This window comes from Setaria viridis, chromosome 7, assembly GCF_005286985.2.
Source record: "Setaria viridis chromosome 7, Setaria_viridis_v4.0, whole genome shotgun sequence".
Taxonomy (NCBI): Eukaryota; Viridiplantae; Streptophyta; class Magnoliopsida; order Poales; family Poaceae; genus Setaria; species Setaria viridis.
The window spans coordinates 2,846,448-2,871,307 of NC_048269.2; the positions used below are offsets into that span (position 1 = coordinate 2,846,448).

A 24,860-nucleotide genomic window follows, 5' to 3' on the forward strand; every position below is an offset into this window, starting at 1 on the left:
TTGTCTTAGCCACTTAAGTTCTATGGCATCATCGCTGCTCTATCCTGTGATTTTCTTCAATGGATGATTTTATATTACATAGCGTATTGCTTATTTGCAGTGAAATTAGTCTTACCATCCTCTGTTTTACCTTCCTCAATTTTATTTCAAAGTTTGTTAGTCATTCTTTTTTTGAACTGTCTTGATTTTTTTTAACGCAATGCCTGAAAACAGATCAGGCTGTTGTGGAGGCATTACTTCCAGAACACACAGGGTCTCATCTTCGTTGTGGACAGCAACGATAGGGGTTGTGTTGTTGAAGCCAGGGATGAGCTCCACCGAATGCTGAATGAGGTAAATACCTTTGCTATTGAGAATATTTTCACTGGTATGTTGTTGTGTGCTCATATCTATTGTTATGTTATGAGTACTTTAAAATCTATCGTTATGTTACTGATTGCAGGATGAATTACGTGATGCTGTGGTGCTTGTGTTTGCTAACAAGCAAGATCTTCTGAATGCTATGAACGCTGCTGAGATTACTGATAAGCTTGGACTGCACTCACTTCGCCAGCCACGTATTATCATCACATATTCCTCCCCATAAGCCATCAAAGTGTGATGTAGCCATAGTGTTGTATTTCTGTACTTCTGCTTGGTAATATATGTAGCTGTGTACTGTTTTGTTGGTACAGCAGAGGACTTATTGACTTTTTAATCTTTGCTGATAGGTACATTCAAAGCACTTGTGCTACAACTGGCGAGGGATTGTATGAAGGCCTGGACTGGCTGTCCAGTAACATTGCCAGCAAGGTATGCCAATTTATGTTTTTTGCTTCTCGCAAAACATTCAAAATAGTGACTGCAAACAATTGTGTTACTCATCTTTCCTGTTTGATGACCTTGCAGTCCTAAATTTTCGAGAGGTTTGGACCATCTAGGAGCCTTTGGATGATGATATTGCTGGATATTTAGGGTTGGGTTGCTATTCCCGTATGTAAGGTGTATGCCCTGAGCTCAATAGTTATTGAGCTTTGGTAAATTGTTTTGTTTAATTTGGGCCCTTCAGATGTTACCGAACCAAACAGCTAAAGAGAGTTCCGTTGAGTTAATTGGTTGGGTGAATGCGTGCTGGTATGCAGTATCACATTGCTGTTGTGAGATTCTTTCATGCTCCATAGGTTGAACACCATCCCAATGGTTGCATTATTTGTGTTCTTCGCATTTGTTCCGCCGGTCTAAAAAATGGACGGCTGCGAGAGCTTAAGCTATAGACTCGTATCTTTAACCCAGGTATGTGAAGCGAACAAGTAGCTTTGTTATGCTAACTAACAAGCAATTTTGTTATGCTAACTAACGTATCTTTCACCTAGGTCCGTGAAGCGAACAAGCAGCTCTGCTATGCTAACTAACATAATTGTGCTATTGACCTTCCTGTTTAAGATTTCTTACTGTGAGCTAAAACATGCTGTCGAGCAACATTCAGGTTCATTGAAATGAATACAGATAGCTCAGTGAACACGTTTGAAAATATCACCAGTTAGGGGCCAGCCAATCCAAAAGTAACACCGTAGATGCGTCAATTTTGCAAGCCAACGTGCCATTTTACATCCATCACTCATCGCAAGAATAATAGTGTCTTAAGCCTTCTTATCATGCCACTGAGTACAGTGGGCAAAGCCTACATCTAGACAGGTTAATGGCCACCGGAGATCTATCCACCAAATCATCAGCTACTAACTATGCCTTGGCCCTTGGCGTGGGATTACAGAATTCCTGACATTTACTGGCGACAGGAAACCAGTCAAAAATGCATGCTCAATGCATTGGCGTGCGGTGTACACCAGTCACTGAATATTGCTTTTGCTCTGGAGGTGTATCAAATGTAGCCCACCCAACATTGTCCATTGACGGATGTTATGGCAAGTGGGCTGGCCGCAGGCCTAGGCCCACGAGTACTGTAGCTCGTGAACAATACCACGAGGGGAGTAAGATTGGTTTGTTAGCAGGTCATTAGAGATAATGTTGTTAGAGATATAAGGTTATTTAGATTAGATTAGGTTTGTTAGGTAGCTGGCTATATAAGCACAGCCACACCATCCATTATAATCAAGCAAGAAGAACCCTAAAAGTAGTCAGAGTCTCCAAGAGAGGGCGACGAATAGGTTCTACCATATCATTTGGTATCAAACGGGACCATCCTCGATTTCTGCCTGCCGCCAATCGCCCCTCCACCTCGGCCTAAATTTCCGTGCACGCCGCTAAACCCATCGCTTTCTTGCCGCCATGGGCGATAACAACTTCACCACCGAGGACAAGTTCCAGGAGGCAATCGACAGGATGATCGCCACGGTGAACTACATCAGGAAGAAGATCGACACAGAGGTGACGTCCATCCATCAGGAATAGGGCCGCCTGCAGTCTTCCATCAACAATGTCCAGATGCAGGTGCTGGAGCAGAAGGGCGCGTTCTCCTCCGACGGTTCCTCCGGCTCCGATTCCGAGCATCCTCCTGCTGTCCACGAGATCAGATTCCCAAGTACGATGGCGCTGAAGACCCACTGGGCTGGCTACACAAGGCGGAGGCGGGACATTTTCCGCTGGCACCACCCAAGCCGCCATCTTCACCGCCATTGCAGACCCAACCTGCCGCAACCGCAACGGCCACGACAACATCGTCCTCACCGGCCACGACAACATCTTCCGATCTGCTGGCAGGGACTGTCTCCACTGCTGCTTCGGCGCAAGACATGCCCCCTTCATCGTCCTCAAGCCCATCCGCTTCGACAGCTGGGTCGCTAGCTTATGCCTCCACTTCTACCAGCATGGTGGCACTGGCGCCACAGACCGCGCCCTCGCGTGGCGTCATCTCGTGGACATCAGCGCCTAAGCCGCCCAGGCCACCAGGGCAGTGGCGGCCAGCATAGGCTGCACCTTTCTCGTCGTGCACATCAGTCGTTCGATCATCGGGGATGCGCACGCTCGCGTTCATGCCACCGCCCGAATCTGCCCGCGCCCGACGCCACTCGCCATCAGCATCAGTATACAGCTCGTCCAGGCCTTCACCTGCACCCGACGCTGCTCTTCGTCGGTCTCCAGATGGCCAGCACCGGTTGCTGTTGGGTCCCACTCAAGGCTTTCCCTCGCGTTGCCCGGTGTCATTTGCCGACGACTTCCCACATCCGGCATGCGAACTCCGTCCCCACGGTTCATCCACACGACGCCAGACTGTACTTCCACCAGCACCTCCAGCCTCAACGTCCCCAGGACAATTGATGGCAGTGCTGTGGCCAGGACCTCCTTGGTTGCAGCTTGAGCCAACAGAAGCACTCCAGCTCTTTGGTCGCTCGTAGCATCGACGACCACCAAGCTGTTATTGGTGTGGCCGCCTGCCATGGCCACATCTCCTGCAGCAACCCAACGGCAACATCCCTTCAAGTGGGCTGCAACCTGTTGCAGGCAACGCACGCTTGGTCATTTGGCTACGGCTTCATGTTGGGCAGCATGGGAATGCTTTGTGCGAAGCTTGCTGCCTGGCATGTACCTGGCTGCTATCTTCATCAACATTGGACAGCACCACTTTCCTTCAACCGCATACTGCATGCGCCGCAGTGGGCATTCTAGCATGTGTGGGCTGGGCTAGCATCGTCCACAGCTCGAGGACGAGCTGTCTTTGATGGGTGGTGGAGTGCTATGGCAAGTGGGCCGGCCACAGGCCTAGGCCCATGAGTACTATAGCTCATGAACAGTACCACAAGGGGAATAAGATTGGTTTGTTAGCAGGTCATTAGAGATAAGGTTGTTAGAGAGATAAGGTTATTTAGATTAGATTGGGTATGTTAGGTAGCTGGCTATATAAGCATAGCCACACCATCCATTGTAATCAAGCAAGAAGAACCCTAAAAGTAGTTAGAGCCTCCAAGAGAGGGCGACAAATAGGTTCTTCGTGCTATCCCTAGTTCTACCGTATCAACGGAGCTGCTGGCATTGCTTTATCAGCAGATGGAGTTTCGGTAGGCCTATTTGCAAATAGGTCTAGAGATTGATCCAAGTTAGTTACATGGTGTTTCTGAGTAGATGTGGAATTAAAGAGATCTTGATTTGGGGCACTAATAGCATCAGAAAAGGATATGAAACTTGGAGCAGCGGACTTTGTGGACTTCTGAGTCCTTTGAACATTATCATCCTCAAAAATCAAATCAAACAAGCTTGACTTGGCTGACTTAAGAGAGATTGAATCTATGTTTCCTGCTGATACAGTTCTCTGCAAGAGAGACCGGTATATTTATTTATAACGTGATAAGAAATGAAAGTAATTACGTTTTTCAAGAAATACATTTCCACCCACCTTTGAACTAGTGAGCCCACAGGAACTCTGTTGATTTGATTGATCTTTTAACTCAGGTGGGCTAAAACATCCATTATCAGGAAAATTAGGTGATTGCGGTGCGGTTCTAACTGTATCACTCATACTTGACCCTGAGCAGTTAGAAGTCCTCGATCCACAACTCTCACCAGCAAAGCCATCCTCAGACATTCTCTCATGCAGGGTATGTTAATCGTAAGCAAATCCAGAAATCTTCCCCTGAAGCCCCCCCGATCTGAGCCAGGCTTCCTACTTAGGAATGCAGATTGTTTCCCATTGCGTTGCTCTTCATACTAATAATCATAAGGTGGGCTCTGTGAAAATGAATGGTAGGAGCTTGCCCTTCTATGTTCTTCTTCATGGGCCTTTTGGTTCTGCAAGATGGAATATCATTTACCTCAGAAAGATGCATTGCTACAAAATATGCTAGGAAAGGTACATTATAAGAAGACTTTACTTAGTGAATAAAACATAAATGAGCTTTGATCACAAATACACCTCTAAGGTATTCAGTGAATATAGCAGTAGGCTTGCTGAAGCCTCTGATAGTCAAAATGCCAGAATGATAATAATGGATAATTTTTTTCAGACAGGGTAACAACTGGACTTCTAAGATCCAATCAAATCTACCTGTTTATCTCTTGGAGACCTTTCAGAAAACCTCCCACCAGCATACCTTCCCTCCACATAAACAGCTTTTATGAATTCCCTAAGATTGCCAATGTTGCTGCAACAATAGGTTTTAGTTGGACTTTTGTTTGGTATGTATATGTATTACCAAAACAAATAACAGTTACTGAATTCTTCTTTACCTGCTATCAGTTAGCCTCATTTTCTGGGTATCAAAGTCCTTCAGGAACGATTCTCTCGCTCGCTGCATCAATCAGTTCAGGAGTTAGCACATGAACCAAAACGGCATCCCCAAGCCACAAACAGCAGAACAACGAACTCAGCAGATGGCTTCACCTGGTTCCCACCCTTCTGGAGAGCTTCGACCTCTTGCGGAGGAGGTGGCGGCGGCGGAATGGGAAGGGAGGAGGAGGAGGCGGCAGACTGGAAAGGTAGGAGGAGGAGGCGGCGGCAGCGCTGGCGGCGTCCTGAGATGCCGGAGGCGGCGGACTAGAAAGGGAGAAGAGCCAGCGGCGGCGTGTGGGCAGTGGCGGCGGACGAACGCTGGAAGAGGACGTGCGGGAAAATGGAGTGCGAAAAAAAATCTCGAATAATATATGTTGCGCTAACCATAATTTTAACCATATCAAAAAACAGCCTATACTATCTACTTTCTCAATGAAATAGGCACTATCCCGTGCCCATTCGTTCAAAAAAAAAAACAGCCTATACTTCGTACTACCACCTGGTAGTATTATGCACCATAAAAGATCGCACAATTGTGAGTGTTGGCTGCACAAATATATGAGCTGTCCATGGCAGTGACTAAAAACAGTAAATGGACGTAACCAGGGCAGTGACTAAAAAAAGTAAATGGACTTACATATTTATATCAGGCACATTAAGGACAATCTCAAAGAATTTCTGCAGAGATGACAGAAGAAAGCATCCCCCATGATGGTCGCATCATATTAGAGCTAACTCTGTTCAAGCTGCCATTTACAATAGGCCCATCAAGAGATTCAGCTGAAGGTCCTGTCATGGAACTACTTTTCTTCAACATTGCAGCAGAGAACCCAGCAACCCAGACCTGAGTTAAGCTTATAAATGAGAACTTTCAGGCAAACAAGCTTAATTGTATAGAATGATATGCTGAAACCAGACACAACAACAGTTCAAGTTGCAAAAATAACCCAGATAGAAAGATCACTATGCTAAATGTATGGAGAACCTTTGTTGAATTCAAATACAGGCTTTCAAGAACACAACTAATGAGTTTTAGTCTACCTAACCACATAATCACAGCACTAGAATCTGTCCTCATTGCACAATCTGAATGCCCCTCCTACAATCTGAATTTTTCCAGCACTAGAAGCTGCAAAAAGGAAAAAAAAAACTGAATGCCCCTCCTACAATCTGTCCTCATTGCACAGCGCGCAGCTCCTCTGATATTAGCAGCTCCAAAGAGCCGGACCGCCGAACATGCTTGGGCTGCTTGGAAATCCGGTGGTGCTCCACATGTCATATTTAGGCGGCGCTCCAACAAACCATCCCAGACTGCAGCTGCAAGACGCTGTGGTGCTGTTGTCATTGCAATGCCCAAGTACAGGAGTGGTGCCGACGCCTGCCATCTGGATGCCCCAGTCCAACGCTGATGTCTCACTCTCACCCTGCGGCGCCTGCACCTCTGGCTCGAACATCAACAAGCTGCGAGGTGTAGTTCTTGTCTTCTGCAATGCCTCTGTTTTGGGCGAGAAGTTGAGATATTCTGATGTACTGTGAATCATACCCTGCGATACTTCTGGTTCAGACCCGAAACTGAACGTCTTCCATGGCTCTGACGTCAACAAGCTGGGAGATGGACTGTTGATCATACCCTGAAATGCTTCTAAATCAGACCAGAGTCTGAGATAATCAGATGTGCTGCCGATCTTGCCCTGAGCCGTCATCCCTGGTTCGGACATCACTAGGCTTGGAGGTGCAGTGTTTGTCATGTTTTCCATTGCCTCTGCTTCGGGAGAGAATTTTAGATAATCTGATGTGCTGTTGCTCATACCCTGCGACGCCTCTGGTTCAGGCCAGAATCTGAGATAATCTGATGTATCGCCGATCTTAGCCTGAGACATCTCTGTTTCAGACATCAACGAGCTAGGGTGTCTAGTGCTTGTCTTGCTGTGCGACGCCGACGCCTCTGGATTGGGAGAGAATTTTTTATAATCTGATGTACTGTTGGTCTTACACTGCGATTCCCAGTACAGGAGGAGATCATCTACTGTATCATCATCGGTCTCGCCATGATAAGCCTCTGGTTCGACCTTTGCTGCCTCGCTCTGCAATTCCAATCCAGAAGTGGCCATGGTGACTCTGGAGCTGACCTGTTCCTGTGACGCCTCTGGATTGGTAGAGAAGTTGAGATAATCTGATGTAGTGTCGATCTGAAACTCTGATTTCATGAACAGGAGGAAATCATCTAATGCATGATCATCGATCTCGCCATGATAAGCCTCTGGTTCGACCTTTGCTGCCTCGCCCTGCAATTCCAATCGAGAGGTGGTCATGGTGACTCTGGAGCTGACCTGTTCCTGTGACGCAGGCAGCTGCGTTGGAGCAGAGGAACTGAAAAGCCGCCGCTTGGCCTTCAAAGGAGCAAAGGACGGGTCGGCATGCTCTTCCGTGGCCTTCCTCTTGCGCGCTGATCGCGAGGATGATGATGATGACCTCGAACCGGAGTGCGCTTTGTAGATCTTGCAGAGAACCAGCACGGGCTCGCCGCCGTGGATGCGGTCGTGATCCCCTTCCTGACCGTCGGTGAACTCCACCATGTACCAGTCGGTCCTCTCGCTGCAGCTCTTTCCGGTCTTGCGCTTGTAGGAGAAATACTGGGTGTGGCCGACACAGTTTCCCTCGCCGTCGAGCACGGCCCGTGGAGCGCGCTCCGAGTGCCAGGTGCCCGCGCCGCCGCCGACCATGCGCTTCTTGCGGCTGTCGGTGCTGCTCTTGGGCCTCACGAAGGTGAAGAAGAACCAGGAGTACCCTTCCCCCTTCCTCTCCAGGGCCGGCAGGTACCCCGCCGTGAGCGTGGCGGGATCGGCGGCGTAGATGTCGCAGTCGTGGAAATGAGCGCCGGCGGCGGCGGGGAGGGCCTCGCCGCCGAGCTTCAGGCGGAGGAAGGAGAGGAGCCTGTCGTCGGAGGGCGTGGGCGCGGGGTCGTCGGGCTGCGGCGTGTCCGCCGCGAGGGTAGCCATGGTGAGCTGCTGCAACGATCTGGGGATTGGGGAGGATTAGGGCAAGAAGTGGAAAGGCGGCGGAGGGGGGGACGGAGGAGAGCGAGAGAGGAAAGAGGGCTTCTTAATTTTGGGAAGAAATTTGGCGCGTGCCCGTTACACGGATGGCGCCTAGCTGGCAGTGTGGCCGTGTGGGGTTCGGTTTCGTGTGGCGTGCGTCAGCCAGGCCGAGTAGGGCTAAGCAAAGGGGGAGATCGGGATTAGCATGACGCATTAATTTAGTTACATCTGATTATGGGATGGGGAGGCCGTCTCCGAAATCCGAATCGGACCAGCCGCCGCCGGTGCTTCTTCGTCAGCGCAGCTCAGTCACGCCCCACCCCCACCAGGCCACCCCGATCCTTCCCCCTGTCGTGGATCGCGCGCTCCATCGCGGCCACCCTTTCCTCGCCGCGAGGGGAACTCGACTCCGACTCCGACGAGCCGGAGCCCGAGGCCGCCTCCGCCGGGAGCGGAGCGGGGCCGGTGGCCGGGGGCCGTCGCCGAGGAGCCCGGCACGCCGAGCCGCGGCGTCAAGGACGACATCTCCGAGCTCAACGAGACCCTCGCCCGCCGCTTCTGAGGCGTCGCGTCGTTCGTGGCGTCGCCCTCGACACCGCCGGAGGCCTCAACCCCGCGCACCGGCGCCGCCGGAGGGGGATATCGACGAGGCCGAGATCGACGAAGGGGAGCCCGTGCCCGGTGTCACCGAGGAGGGGCAGATCGACGAGGGGGAGCCCGTGGTGTTCGTCAGGCACATCTCTATGTGGCCCGAGAAATGGTTCGATTTGCCCCTCTTCACCAGCGAGCGCCACGCCGATGGTAACAGTTACTGCTTTTTTACTGGCGTCCATTTCGAAATTTCAATCAATTTTACTAAAATCTCCCGATGGAATGCTGTTCCTGTTGTTTATCGTTAGGGTGTTATTTGAGATTAGTGGGGAAGAGAAGTAATTTGAGGCAGGAAACTGAAATGAGGTGTTTTTCCTATATTAAAGGTAGCACATTTGGTTCAATTGGTAGTGAAGAGAAACAATTGGAAGGGGAAAACTTAAGCTGTCCATTTTGCTTGCTTATTATTGCTAATAATTAACCTGTGATTGCTGAGATTCTGTTTTAAGTGGAGTAGATTACTACTCTTTTCACACTATCAAGATGTGGGGGAAACAGTACAAGTTATGCTGACCTGCATTTATCCTGTGTTACATTTATGAATGATTGAATGTTGCTTGGCAAAGAGGACAGATTAGGGCCCAGATCATATGTTGATTCTGTTTTAAAGTTCGAGTTTGATTAGTGGTTTAGTTTGATTAGTGCCCAAATCATATGTTGATATTGTTTTGTTTAACCTGAGGACCACTGATTGGCCATATATCATTTGATTATCATGTTTTAGAATTCCCTGAATCATTCAGTTGGTTTCGTTCTGTGCAAGTGAAATGGACCATATTTGCTTCGGGCGTTAGTGTGTTACCTGCTGGACTATATTTTGCTACTTTTGCTTGCGCAGCAGCCTGAAAGTTTAAATACACTATTGCTCATGGAATCTGTGTACACAATGTACCCTGTAATCTACATGACTACACGTCCTGAGCTAATGAATTCTAATTTTTGTGTTAATAACTCGATTTTTCAAATAAAATTAATTTCTTAACCATTCTCACTTGCTTTGAAAAATGGTTTTCTTTTGTGTCAACTCCCAAGATCCTAGCACATTTACTGAATATTTCGTCTTACAATGGGAAGTACTCCTTTGGAATTCAAAGGTTGAACCATATCATGGATGGAAAATAGTATAAATATAATGGATTTATGATTTTATACCCTGCAGCATAATTCAGGGTTCTGTGGCATCTTGCAAGAGCCTTATTCTTGTTCATCTAAGGATGCCATGTCATGTCATACTTAGCTTTGTTAAATTCAATGATGCTGTTCTTGTATTGTTGGATTAAGTACTTATCCATAATTGCGCTTATTTGCATATTATTATTGTCATGTTAAATATATATGTATATTGCAATATAAATGTTTTATTGCCTTTAGTAACGCATGGGCACAATCCTAGTAAAATAATATTTTTAGTCTGAAGAGGAGAGAGAAACGTGATGAAATGACCTTTTTATCCCCGGCACACATGTCTGGCGCATTGTGGGGGCTTGCAGCTAGAGCTGTCCGGTTTTTCTCCATCGAAGTGAATCACCAGCTGTGCCGCCAGCCAGTCGTTGTGCTCTTTACGAGGGAAACGAGGATCGCAAGATCTCCCAAATCTTATGGAGCACTCCTTTGGTCCGGGATCAACGTGTGGTCCTCTACTCCTCTCGTCCCTATTGCTCCGACGGGCAACACCCAGCTGGGACAGGGAGACAACGTAGGAGGGCGGCAGTTGGCAGGCAATGGGCACTAGGCCAGTGGCAGTGTGGCACGGCAAGCTGCGCGCCAGTACGTGCCAGGCAGCCAGGCCGCAGCTGCGCGCGATTTGTTTACTCCTACTGCACGGCAGCCCAATCCCTACAGTGTGCCCCTGCCGGCAGCGCCTGGTCCCCACGGCAAGCGGCTCCAGGTTGGGACGCTCGATCCCCCACGGCGCGGCCTGCTCAAGGCGGCTGCGATGCTCGATCCCGGTGGTGGCCGCCTGCTCCAAGCAACCGCGGCTCTCGATCCCGGCGGTGCGGCCTGCTCCAGGCGGCTGCGGCGCTTGATCCGGGTAAAGCAGCGGTGCGGATGAGTGGAAAATGGGGAAGAAAAGAAGAAGGAAGGGAAGGGAAGAGAGGAAGAAGAAAGAGGCCACATGTGGGGGTAGGGGTAAAAAGGTCATTTCATCATGTTTCTCTCTCCTCTTCAGGTTAAAAATATTATTTTACTCGAGGCGGTGTCTTCCAGCAAATTTGCATAAAACGAAAGTGTCCATCAGCAAAGTGCGTTTTGAACGGTGTCCCTCAGCAAATCGACATCACTTTCAATGTCTTGTAGCAAATTTTGCCAAAGGATTTTGATCCAATCTGAGCAGCTGATTTTCAATGAGTAAAAATGTGCCACGGTCCCAAACTTATCCAGCTAGGTTAATCGGATCCTTAATTAATAACTTTTAAAATACATTATATCCCTAAATTATCTAAATGAGTGTTATACACAAATAACATTGTTTTACTATTATTCATTCTTTCTTTTAATAACAGTTCTAGGGTAGGTAGAGAGGACAAAAGATGTTTAAATAAATGCCTTCTACCAGGAAAAAGTGATAATAAAAAGGAAAAGTAATTTTGGAGTTTCAGGGAAATACCACGTTTTACAAAAATAACTTTGGTATTGAATTGCTTCCAAGAAAAGCAGAGTTAATCTCCTTTCATGAAAAGTGTCCTAAATTGTACATTTTTTTGAAACTTAAGCATTCCTAAAATCACGATTTTTTAGACTTATGAAAACTTCACGCATGCCTTCTTTTTCTAGGAAGAACTCGTGCTCGACGTGCGTGCAGCCGTGCATAGTCTTTATCATGCACTTTTTTTTTCTAATTATGTGAGTCCATCTGTCGCCACATGCACATCTATACTATAAAGAATCGAGAGAATTGATGTCAATTCCCGTCCAAAGTTATACTCATGTACCCCTCACGGAGATGGCTGGGCTGTTCATGGCGTACCGCCGCACAGGGTTCGCCCTGCGCAACGACACCTACGCCGAGGCCTTGTGGGTGGATCCAGAGAAGGTGCTTGAAGCCGAGAAGAAAGCAGCGGCAGATCGAGCACAACGAGGTATCAACACTCGCATGCCCAATCCCAGTAGTTGCTCCATTAACAGTGTTGATATTGTTGTTGCAACGTACTTCAATTCAATGGCTAGACAATGTTACCACTGCTCGTATTGGTCCAGCAATGATTGATAGAGTCGGAGTGCCCGATCTTTCGGTGAGTGGAGATAAAATCGACTTGGTGGAAGTAGACCCTCACGATCCGACTACGACGAGCGAACCCGAAGCGCCAATGCAATCGCTGAACCAACTCCCGATGGTTACCAACCTCGCCGGTGCGAGATCAGCCTGATCACGAAGATCGATTCCTGTCCGCAATCGAAGAACGAACAAGAAAGAGAGGCGAGCAATCTAAATATCACTCGAAGGTGGAGTTCTGAATCACAAGGACAGCGCGTATTTGCGCGTGTTCAAGAGTAGCTAAAGCTAGATGTAAAACAAAACTCAAGTCGTAAACAAAAAGGACTCGGACTAAATAAAGGGGGCGCAGCCCCTGGAGTCCGAAGGGGTCACGGCGCCCAACCCTAGGCGCCCCACCTGGGCTGCCCTGTTGGGCCATCTTCTTATTCCGATGGGCCTTCGTTCCTTAATAGCATGATGAAGTTTAATTCTCTCGCACGGGCTCGAGTGATTGGCCCAACTGGATGAGCAACTGTAGGCGCCTGAGGTGGAGGAGCAACTGGAGGCGCCTGAGGTGCTGATGGTGTAGATGTACTCGTGGTGTCCTCATCATCCTTCCCTTCTTGAACTGAAGTCGTCCTCGACGGCAACTCCTCATCTTCGCCCACATACGGTTTCAAATCTGCAACATTAAAACTCGTGGAAACACCAAACTCCGCAGGCAGGTCAAGGATATAAGCATTATCATTAATCTTGGTTAGCACTTTAAAAGGACCAGCAGCACGTGGCATCAATTTAGAACGACGTAAGGTAGGAAAACGATCCTTCCTCAAATGCAACCAAACCAGGTCACCCGGTGCAAAAGTAACATGTTTTCTCCCTTTACTACCCGCAACCTGATATTTAGCATTAGCAGCAGCAATGTTTTGTTGAGTTTGCTCATGCAAGCTAATCATTTGATCAACATGTGCAGCGGCATCTATGTGTGGGGTGTCCTCGGCATCAAGTGCAAACAAATCAATAGGTGCCCGAGGAATATAACCATAAACAACTTGAAAAGGACACATCTTTGTAGAAGAATGTGTTGCATGATTATAAGCAAACTCAACATGAGGCAAGCAATCTTCCCAACGTTTCAAGTTTTTCCTTTAAAATAGCCCTAAGCATTGTGGACAAGGTTCGATTAACCACCTCAGTTTGTCCATCAGTCTGAGGGTGACAAGTGGTGCTAAACAGCAATTTAGTTCCCATTTTATTCCACAGTGATCTCCAAAAATGACTGAGAAACTTAGCATCACGATCAGAGACTATTGTATTTGGAATACCATGCAAACGAATAATCTCGCGAAAGAACAATTCAGCAACATTGCTAGCATCATCAGTCTTATGACAAGGTATAAAATGAGCCATTTTGGAGAAACGATCAACAACCACAAAAATACTGTCCCTCCCCTTCTTAGTTCTAGGCAATCCCAAAACAAAGTCCATAGAAATATCAAGCCAGGGAGAAGTAGGAACAGGCAAAGGCATGTACAAACCATGGTTGTTCAATCGTGACTTAGCTTTCTGGCAAGTAGTGCAACGTGCAACAAGGCGCTCAACATCAGCGCGCATCCGGGGCCAAAAGAAGTGGGCAGCCAGCACTTCATGCGTCTTGTAGACGCCAAAGTGCCCCATGAGACCGCCTCCATGCGCTTCCTGTAACAACAAACGACGAACCGAGCTAGCTGGAACACACAGCTTATTAGCGCGAAACAGGAACCCGTCCTGTATGTGAAATTTGCCCCATGGTTTGCCATGAATACAGTGGGCGAAAGCATCTTTAAAATCAGCATCATCCACATATTGATCCTTCACAGTTTGCAAGCCAAAGATTTTAAAATCTAACTGGGACAGCATGGTATAGCGACGAGACAAAGCATCAGCAATGACATTTTCCTTCCCGCTCTTGTGTTTAATAATGTAAGGGAAAGACTCAATGAATTCTACCCATTTAGCATGACGACGGTTCAGGTTTGTTTGGGTACGAATATGTTTTAAAGCCTCATGATCAGAATGAATTATAAACTCGCGATGCCAAAGGTAGTGCTGCCAAGTATGCAAAGTGCGCACTAAAGCATAAAGCTCCTTATCATAAGTAGAATAATTCAAGCTAGCACCACTTAATTTCTCGCTAAAGTAAGCAACCGGTTTTCCTTCTTGTAACAAAACAACACCTAGCCCAATACCGCTAGCATCGCATTCAAGCTCAAACACTTTAGTAAAATCAGGCAACTGCAAGAGAGGAGCATTGGTTAACTTATCTTTCAAGGTGCTGAACGCAACCTCTTGCGAATCACTCCAAGCAAAGGGAACATCCTTCTTTGTAAGCTCATGTAGAGGCGCTGCAATGGAGCTAAAATCACGAACAAACCGGCGGTAGAAACCTGCAAGGCCAAGAAAGCTTCGAATTTGTGTGACCGTCGTCGGTGTAGGCCACTCCCGAATGGCATCAATCTTGCTGCTATCCACCTCAATGCCCTGTGGAGTAACAACATAGCCAAGAAACGAGACACGTTGTGTGCAAAACATGCATTTTTCGAGGTTAGCAAATAAATGGGCCGCACGCAATGCATCAAAAACAGCACGCAAATGTTCTAGATGCTCTTCCATAGACTTGCTGTAAATGAGGATATCATCAAAATAGACAACTACAAACAATCCTATGAAGGGCCTCAGAACTTCATTCATCAAACGCATAAATGTGCTGGGAGCATTTGTCAAACCAAACGGCATAACCAACCATTCATATAACCCAAATTTTGTTTTAAAAGCCGTTTTCCATTCATCACCTAATTTCATGCGAATCTGATGGTAGCCACTACGCAAATCAATCTTAGTGAAAATAATGGCACCACTAAGCTCATCTAGCATATCATCAAGGCGTGGTATAGGGTATCGGTAGCGAATGGTAATGTTATTAATAGCACGACAGTCTACACACATACGCCATGAGCCATCTTTCTTTGGAACAAGTAACACGGGAACGGAGCAAGGGCTAAGAGACTCACGAATATAACCCTTGTCAAGCAACGCCTGTACCTGGCGCTGGATTTCCTTCGTCTCATCCGGATTTGTACGGTACGGTGCGCGGTTCGGAAGCTGTGCGCCGGGAATGAGGTCGATCTGGTGCTCAATGCCACGAAGTGGTGGGAGTCCTGGTGGTAAATCTTTTGGAAAGACATCAGCGTACTCCTGCAAAATGTTAGCAACCGCAGGGGGAATATCCAAAGATGGTGCATCATCAAGTGAAACGAGCACACTAGAGCATATAAGGGCATAGCATGGTAAAGGAGCATCGCGTAACTCATCAAAATCAGCACGTGTGGCAAGCAAAACAGGAGCATTCAACTTGATTTTAGAATTAAGAGATGTCGATGGTTCAAGTTGTTTAGCAGTTTTAGTAGCTCTAGCAAGATCATCTTTAAGAATTTGTTCAGGTGTCATTGGATGTATAATTATTTTCTGACCCTTAAACATGAAAGAATAGTGATTTGAACGACCATGGTGCAAGCTATCAGTATCATATTGCCAAGGTCGCCCAAGTAACAGAGAGCATGCTTCCATGGGAATAACATCACAATCGACAAAATCAGAATAAGCACCCATGGAGAAAGGAACACGGACTGATCGAGTAATTCTAATTTTCCCACCATCATTAAGCCATTGAATGTGATATGGATGTGGATGCTTACGAGTGGGTAAAGACAACTTTTCAACCAGCGTGGTACTCGCCAAATTGTTGCAGCTGCCGCTGTCGATGATGATGCGAATCGACCGCTCCTGCACAACGCCCTTGGTATGGAAAAGAGTGTGTCACTGATTCTTCTCGGACGGGGCGACCTGTGTACTAAGAACACGCTGCACAACAAGACTTTCATACCTATCGGCGTCGCCCGGGTTGACATGTACCTCCATAGCTGCATGGTCAGTGGCAAGCATCGCATGTCGAGTATCTTCAGAATCACTAGCGGAAGAGTACTCACCATCGTCACGAAGAAGCAAAGTGCGCTTGTTCGGACAGTCCCGAATCACATGGCCAAATCCTTTGCAACGATGACACTGAATATCCCGTGTACGGCCTGTGGGAGGGGCGGCGCCTGTGGAAGGGGCAACGCTTGCAGGTTTGGCCGTTCGCTCGCACGGTGTAGTGGTGGGCGTGGGTGGCGCAGGGAGAGCGGGTGCGGAGTTGGATGTCGAGCTTCTTCCTGCAAAAGAGTTAGAATATATCTTCGAGTGGCGTCCCTGCACTTCACGTTCAGCTTTGCAAGCATATTCAAATAATGTTGTCATATCTGTGTAGTCCTTATAATCAAGTATATCCTGAATTTCGCGGTTCAAACCACCACGAAAACGTGCCATAGCAGCGTCGTTTTCCTCCAATAACCCACAACGAATCATGCCTATTTGTAATTCCTGGAAATATTCCTCAACAGATTTGGAACCTTGCTGAAAACGTTGCATTTTATTAAGCAAATCACGAGCATAATAAGAAGGCACAAATCTGTGGCGCATAGCAGTTTTTAATTGCTCCCAAGTGGTTGGAATGGTATTGGGATGTTTGTGTTTATATTCACGCCACCAAATTAAAGCAAAATCAGTAAATTCACTAATAGCAGCTTTAACTTGAGAATTAGCAAGAATATCATGGCATGAAAATTTCTGTTCAACTTCTAATTCCCAATCAAGATATGCAGCAGGATCATATTTGCCATTAAAAGGTGGAATTTTAAATTTAATCTTGGAAAAGGAATCATTACCACCGGGACGGCGTGGCACGCGGCGGGCACGGCCTCGGCGGTTGCCATCGTCCTGGTCCGAGTCACCACCATAACCCTGCTGCAACTCTGCGACTGTAGTGTGCAATGCATCGAGTCTTGCCACAACTGAGTCGAGTGTGGCCTTAGCGGCCGTCTGTGCAAGGTCGAGCTGATCACACCGCTCGGTCGTCGAGGAGATCGTCGAGTCCAGCCGTTCATGAATCATCTGAATGTCGGTGACAAGCCCTTCAACTTGCGCCCGTATGCCCTGCAGCTGGTTAGCCCCCACGTCGACATCATCTGCCATGGTTAGCGCAAAGACAAGAACACAAGCGACGACAAAATAGGGGTGTAATAGCTCACAAGGCGCTCACACTAGTGCTGTTATCAAATTCTTATCCGTTCTTACCATGCACACAGGGGCGAATTGCAACCAACCGGTGGAACTCACGAAAGATTGGAGGAGCGATTGCCTGGAGAAACAAAATATGCTCGTCGTAGAACTATGTGGAGTTCTGGGAAGGCTGCACTCAAATGAAGGATTAGCACAATCAAACAATAATGCAAAGTTGAAAGATAGTGCCAAACACGTAACAAGAGTTGCTGGTAACAAGGAAAATCGAAAATCGAAAGAACAGAGGCAAGGTGGAGAGGGCGCACCTCTTTTTTTTTTCTATTTTTTTTTCACAGAGGGTGCCCCAAAACTGATAATATGAACACAGAGGATCTCAAATATCAAATTGCGGCACACACACTCTCTCTCTCTCTAGAGTAAGGCGGACCTCAGAATAAAAAAGGACCAAGAAAGAGAGATACGGATTTGAAAGGCTGGCACGGAAGGCGTGGGGGGGGGGGAATTTACCCCAGAGAGTCGTGACCCAGGAGGAGTCACGGCACGCGCAAAGGGAGGTTCCACCGAAACAAATCCGAATCACCTTCCTTCTCCCTGTTGGATTCTTCTCCTTCTTTTTTTTTTGCTTCTTTCCCTTTTTTTTTGCACTTTCCTTTTTTTTGATTGCTTTCGATCTTTTTTTTTTGACAGGGGAGGGGCGATCGGAGTAGTGGGATGGCGTGGCGCGGTTGTCGCGGGGGGAGGTGCGGTGGGCGCGGCTGGTAGGGTTGGCGAGCAGCGGAACGGCGGCGGCGGCGAAAAACTAGGGTTAGATGAAAAACGAGAAACAAGAGATTAAACACAAGTAACCAGCAACAATTGAACGAGTAGGCACACAAATTCAACAAAGACACTTATTGAAAGAATGTGCAAGGCTAAACGGTTGCTGGGACAAAGGATCTAACCTGAAAAAATTTGTTTTGGTTTTTGTGGACTGTAGGAAGGGAAAAACACTCGGTAAAACTCACCGATCAACCTGGAAAGCTGATACCACTTGATAGAGTCGGAGTGCCCGATCTTTCGGTGAGTGGAGATAAAATCGACTTGGTGGAAGTAGACCCTCACGATCCGACTACGACGAGCGAACCCGAAGCGCCAATGCAATCGCTGAACCAACTCCCGATGGTTACCAACCTCGCCGGTGCGAGATCAGCCTGATCACGAAGATCGATTCCTGTCCGCAATCGAAGAACGAACAAGAAAGAGAGGCGAGCAATCTAAATATCACTCGAAGGTGGAGTTCTGAATCACAAGGACAGCGCGTATTTGCGCGTGTTCAAGAGTAGCTAAAGCTAGATGTAAAACAAAACTCAAGTCGTAAACAAAAAGGACTCGGACTAAATAAAGGGGGCGCAGCCCCTGGAGTCCGAAGGGGTCACGGCGCCCAACCCTAGGCGCCCCACCTGGGCTGCCCTGTTGGGCCATCTTCTTATTCCGATGGGCCTTCGTTCCTTAATAGCATGATGAAGTTTAATTCTCTCGCACGGGCTCGAGTGATTGGCCCAACTGGATGAGCAACTGTAGGCGCCTGAGGTGGAGGAGCAACTGGAGGCGCCTGAGGTGCTGATGGTGTAGATGTACTCGTGGTGTCCTCATCAATGATTGTTTTGATGATGTGAATTGCAGAGTGGATCCAATTCAATTAGTTCCTATTTTTCTGTGTGTTGCATGTGTGATGTTGCATTTATTTTACAAAGATGAGCGTGAACCATTACTAGATTTCAAGCTACACTAGGCATGCAACGTTTGTTAAACAAATGGTAACTTATTTTATTTCCCAGGACTCCTCCAACTTTGTAAAATTTGAGACATGCATGCATATATATCCTCCCATTGTCTGCATTTGTTCTAGAAGACTAAACGCGTGTCTGCAATTTAGGTCTTTTCTTGTTCTAGATGTGTATGCTAAATCAAAAAGTTTTATCCAGGATCCTGTGGGCATGAAGTTTCCGACTACGCCCGGTGGCGCGAGCAGTTTCTGCTCACTGTTGGGAAGTTCTCCCTCGACGCCCACATCCTTTAGGACAGTCCTCTCCCCGGTCACCTTGACTGGGCGCGGATGGATTGTGTCGTTTGGTCTTGGATATACGGCACCCTCTCCAACGACCTCGTCGACACTGTGATGGTGCCCGGCTCCACCGCACGCTCCGTCTGGCTTGCCGTCGAGTCTTAGTTCCTCAGCAACAGCGAGACGCGCGCCCTCCTCCTCGACGTCCAGTTTCGCACCTTCGTCCAAGGCGATCTTTCCATCACTGTCTATTGTCGGCGTCTGAAGGCCATGGCTGATGCCCTCGGCAAGCTCGGCGAGCCTGTCACCGACCGGTCACTCGTCCTCAACGTCATCCGCGGCCTCAACTCCAACTACGCCGCCATCGGTCTTCATCTTCGCCGCGGTCGCCCGTTCCCGACGTTCCTGGAGGCTCGGAACGATCTGCTGCTCGAGGAGCTCACCTCCGCGCAGTCGTCCTCGGCGCCCTCCACCGCCCTTCTTGCCGCTGCGCTAGGCGCCTCCACGATAGCCTGGCTGCCCCAGGCCTCGCAGCAGCCCCCTTCTGGGGGTAGCTCAACCTCTGGGGTGGCTCTGCCAAGCCTCGTCGCAGCAAATGCAACTCCAACAGCCGCTCCTCCAAGGGCGGCAACTCCGGCGGCGGCAGGGGCGGCGGCGGGGGCGGCGGCGCCGGCCAGCGTCCTCCTAGTGGTGCCAAACAGGGCGCCTCCCAGGGCCCCTCCGACGTCGCGCCCTGGCCCTCCTTGAACCCGTGGACCGAGGCCATCTAGATGTGGCCTGGTGCACGGGCTTCGCAGCTCGAGGCGCCCCACGCCATGCTGGTCCAGTTCTCCACGCCAGCCCAGTAGGCGCAGCTTCAGGCACTCCAGGCGACCCAGTTCTAGGCCGCCCAGCTACAGGCCGCCCAGGTGTAGGCGGCTCAGGTGCAGGCTCAGGCGTACCAGGCCGTTCAGGCACAGGCTCTACAGCAGGTGCCGTACCAGCCCTCCATCGCCGGCACCGCCGCTAGCACGCCGTTGTGGGATCAGCAGTCCCTCGCCTCCACCTTCAGCACTATGATGCTGAACCAGCCGCAGCAACACAAGTGGTACATCGACTTAGGTGCTACCTCCCACATGATCTCCGATCCTCGCTCTCTTTTGCATAATTTCACCCAGCGGTACCCTTTTCCTTCAGCTATTGTTGTCGGTGATGTTTCTTTACTCCTTGTCACCTCCACTGGCGCAGCTGTTCTTCCTAGTCCTTTACATCTTAATAATGTTCTTGTTTCACCCAAGCTTATTAAGAATCTTATTTCCGTTCGCCAGTTTACCACCGATAACAACTGCTCAGTTGAATTTGACCCGTCTAGTTGTTCTGTGAAGGATCTCCGGTCCAGGAACGTGATCGTCAGGTGCAATAGTTCGGATCCATTGTACCCCCTGCACCTTCCTGCTGCGGCTGCTGCTCTTACTGCTGGCGTCACCTACACGGTCTAGCACCGTCGTCTCGGCCATCCCGGGCAGGAAGCCCTCGCCCGTCTCGCACCCGTTTTACCTTCATGTAATAAAGACATTAGCTTGTCTCTCTATCATGCATGTCAGCTCGGGCGACACACTCGTCTTCCCTTTCGGGTGTCTTCTTCTCGAGCGTCCAGTAATTTTGATCTTGTTCATTGTGATTTGTGGACATCTCCTATTCCTAGCATCTCGGGTTTTAAATATTATTTAATTGTTCTCGATGATTGCTCTCACTTTTCCTGGGCTTTTCCACTACAGCTGAAATCTAACACGTTTGACACTTGCTAATTTCTTTTCCTACGTGTTTACACAGCTCGACGCCACCATTAAGCCGTCCAGTGCGACAAGGTCGTGAGTTTGACAACTCCATCACTCGCATGTTCTTCCTCTCCCGTGGCGTCCACTTCCGCTTGTCATGCCCATACACGTCGCCGTAAAATGGTCGAGCTGAGCGGATCATTCGTACTACGAACAACATCCTCCGCTCTCTCCTCTTCCAGGCAAGCCTTCCCCCATGCTATTGGGTAGAGGCCCTTCACGCCTCGACTTACCTGCTCAACATGTTTCCTACCAAGACTCGCTTTTCGCACTCCACATGAGGCATTGTACAGCACTGCACCGTCATACGAGCACTTGCGTGTCTTTGGTTGTTGCTATTACCCCAACCTTTCCGCCACGGCCAGTCACAAGCTAGCACCTCAATCCACCGCGTGTATTTTTCTGGGATATTCCGCTCATCATAAAGGGTACCGCTATCTTGATCTCGGTTCTAACCGTATCATCATCTCCCGACACGTCACATTTGACGAGTCCTCGTTCCCCTACGCTGAGCTATCCTCTCCACCTTCATCGGCGGCTTATGATTTTTTGGACGACGCTACTGACCCTGTGCCGTTTCCTATCAGAACGTCACAACCCCCTTTACCTGCAGGTCTCTCTGGCGCCGTCGGCGCCGCTCCGGTGCCTCTCCTGGCACCCCCTGGCGCCTGGTCCCCCAGCGCCGCCTCGGCGCTTCCTAGCGGTGCCCCGACACTCCACGGCACACCGGTGCCGTTGCTGGCGCCCTCCGTGCCGCGGGTGCCCTTGCTGGCACGCCCTCGCGCCACCCAGGCACCCTCAACGCGCCGCCCGTCGGTGCCTCACCTGGTGCCCCTGCGGGAGCCCCTGGCACCTCATCTGGCGCTCCCTCATGCCGCCCAGGCACCCCTAACGGTGCTCTCGCCGCGTCACCAGTCGGCGCCTCGCCTACTGCACTGGCGGGCGCCCATACCGACGCCCTTCCTGGTGTTTCCGCCGGCGTGTCGTCGCCCGGCAAACCTCCGACGTTCCTCCCAGCTCTGCGAAACCCTCCCAGCTTCGACTCGACGCCCTTGCGCTTCGTCTACACCCGACGCTCCGCTGCTGTCTCCAGTTCCGAAGACCTTCTGCAGTGCGCCCGCCGATCCCAATTGGCGGGCTGCTATGGAAGATAAGCACGCCGCGCTCCTTCGGAACAACACGTGGGATCTTGTGCCTCGTCCCTCGCGAGCTAATATTGTCACCGGTAAATGGATATCCAAGCACAAGTTCCATTCAGACGGGTCCCTTGAGCGGTACAAGGCTAGATGGGTTCTTCGCGGTTTCACTCAGTGGCCCGGTGTCGATTTTGACGAGACTTTCAGTCCAGTCGTCAAGCCTGCTACTGTCTGGACGGTTCTCTCACCGGCACTCTCTCATCACTGGCCTGTTCACCAGCTGGATGTCAAAAATGCGTTTCTCCATGGCACTCTGTCCGAGACGGTGTACTGTGCTCAGCCTGATGGTTTTGAGGATCCGGCTCATCCCGACTTCGTGTGCCGCCTCAACAGGTCCCTATACGGCCTGAATCAAGCTCCTCGCATCAAGCTCCTCGCACCTGGTATAGTCGGTTCGCAGCTTACATCCAGTCTATTGGCTTTGTGGAGGCTAAGTCTGACACTTCGCTATATGTATTTCACCGTGGCACCGAGACTGCATATCTTTTGCTCTACGTTGATGATATTGTCCTCACGACTTCTTCGTCAGCATTACTGCGGCAGATTATTCAGGCTTTGCAGTGGGATTTCTCTATGAAGGATCTTGGACCTCTGCATCACTTCCTGGGTATGTGTGTGCAGCCAGTTGCTAGTGGAGGATTTTTGTTGACTTAGCGCCAGTACATGCTTGATATCTTGGAGCGTGCTGGCATGGCAGAATGCAAGCCGTGTTTCACACCTGTCGACACCAATCGCAAGGTGTCGGCGGCTTCAGTAGCTCCCGTCACCAACGCATCGGATTTTCGCAGTCTCGCCGGCGCCCTGCAGTATCTCACTTTCACCAGGCCGGATATTGCTTATGCCGTTCAGCAGGTCTGCCTCCACATGCATGATCCACGGGAGCCTCACCTTGCTGCCTGAAGCGCATCCTTTGGTACATCCGCGGGACCCTTCATCTTGGCCTTCACCTGCGTCCGTGTTCAGCTCAGGATTCACTGGTGGTATACTCTGATGCTGATTGGGCAGGCTGTCCTGGCACACCGAAATCAACTTTCGGCTATACAGTCTTCCTTGGTGACAACCTGGTTTCTTGGTCCTCCAAGCGTCAGCCAACCGTCTCCAGATCCAGTGCCGAAGTTGAGTACCGCGCTGTGGCCAATGCCGTAGCTGAAGCTACCTGGCTACGCCAGTTACTCTAGGAGCACCATGCCCCACTTCGCCGCGCCTCCTTGGTCTATTGCGACAACATCAGCACGGTCTACATGTCCTCCAACCCGGTTTAGCATCAGCGCACCAAGCATACCGAGATCGATCTTCACTTTGTTCGGGAGCGCGTCATTGTGGGTGATGTTCGTGTACTTCATGTTCCCACATCATCCCAGTCTGCCGATGTCTTCACCAAGGGGTTGCCGTCTTCTGTATTTACAGAGTTTAGGTCCAGTCTAAATGTTCGTGGCACCAACGATTAGATTGCGGGGGCGTGTTAGAATGTGTATGTAATTGGGCTGTAGCCCGGCTAGGCCCATGTGGTCAGCCCCCTGACAGGCGCCTGTGCCAACCCTAGGCGCTAGCCGCCAGGGCCTCAGGGGCAGCCGCCAGGGCTTTCTTGTAGAATAGGCAAGGCTCCTAACCCTAGGATTCTTGCTTATATATATGTACGTGCTATGCACCTCCATAATCAATCTACAATATTCTATCCATATTTGCTTTCAAATACAATTTGTCATGGGATGCACAGTGCTGCAAAATTTATTGTATTCATAGGAATAGTGAATATTTGTCATGCTTCATCTATTGCACTAAAAAATTTTAACCACCCGTAGCAAAGCATGGGCACGATCCTATTCATGATAGTTTCATACCACTTTTTAGATAGAATTGTCTCGTGTGACTTTGTTGATGGTTATTTAAGAATGTGATAAGCTTTCGTAGTCTTTGGTCTGCTGTCTGCGTTGCGGGAGCATGGTTTTTTTTTCTTCTGGTCACGCAGTTCTCAAGTTAACTGTTGAATTTGCTCCCCAAATTTGTAGATTGATGAGGAAACCCTCCCTGAGGTTATTGGTATGGGGTATGACAAGAACTTGTTGGTGGTATCACTCTAAAACAGACTGCAAAATGAGGTATTATTCATTTTGCACGTTGTTGTCTTTATACACCCTTTTCTTTTTCTTCTATGGTCATGGCTGGATTACTCGTTATATGTGCATGCAACTGTTGCATATTATTTGTTGTTGGACAATAGGCTTCGTACAACCAGTGCTTATCTTGGAGCTGAATGCCAAGAAGCTATGGTATCTGGATCATGTTATTTTTTGTACCCTTGATACTTCAGCTTCCTTTGTCAAGTAATGCATGTTCCGGCTCACCTGTTCTATTGTTAACTTGGCACATATGACTCCTCATTCTCAAGCATAGCATCATATGAAACACCAAGTTCAGCACGTGGGAATCGGCAGCAAATATTTATGGAGTCTCCAGTTGGCTCAAGACCGCATTTTCCAGATGAGAGGAAATGGGCTCTTGGGCTTCAGGTGATCTTCATGCTGCCCTCCATTATTTTGTTGCTCTCATGCTTCTTCCAACCC

General features: G+C 49.0%; 1 long non-coding RNA gene and 1 pseudogene across 1 annotated transcript; both read left to right on the forward strand.

Moving 5' to 3' along the window:
• Nucleotides 1–211: 211 nt before the first annotated feature.
• Nucleotides 212–1,188, forward strand: LOC140223332 (uncharacterized). Its single transcript, XR_011898727.1, has 3 exons — nucleotides 212–333; nucleotides 443–792; nucleotides 889–1,188. It is a non-coding gene; the product is annotated as an uncharacterized lncRNA (long non-coding RNA).
• Nucleotides 1,189–7,921: 6,733 nt separating this feature from the next.
• On the forward strand, nucleotides 7,922–9,941 carry LOC140223327 (uncharacterized; annotated as a pseudogene).
• Nucleotides 9,942–24,860: the final 14,919 nt, after the last annotated feature.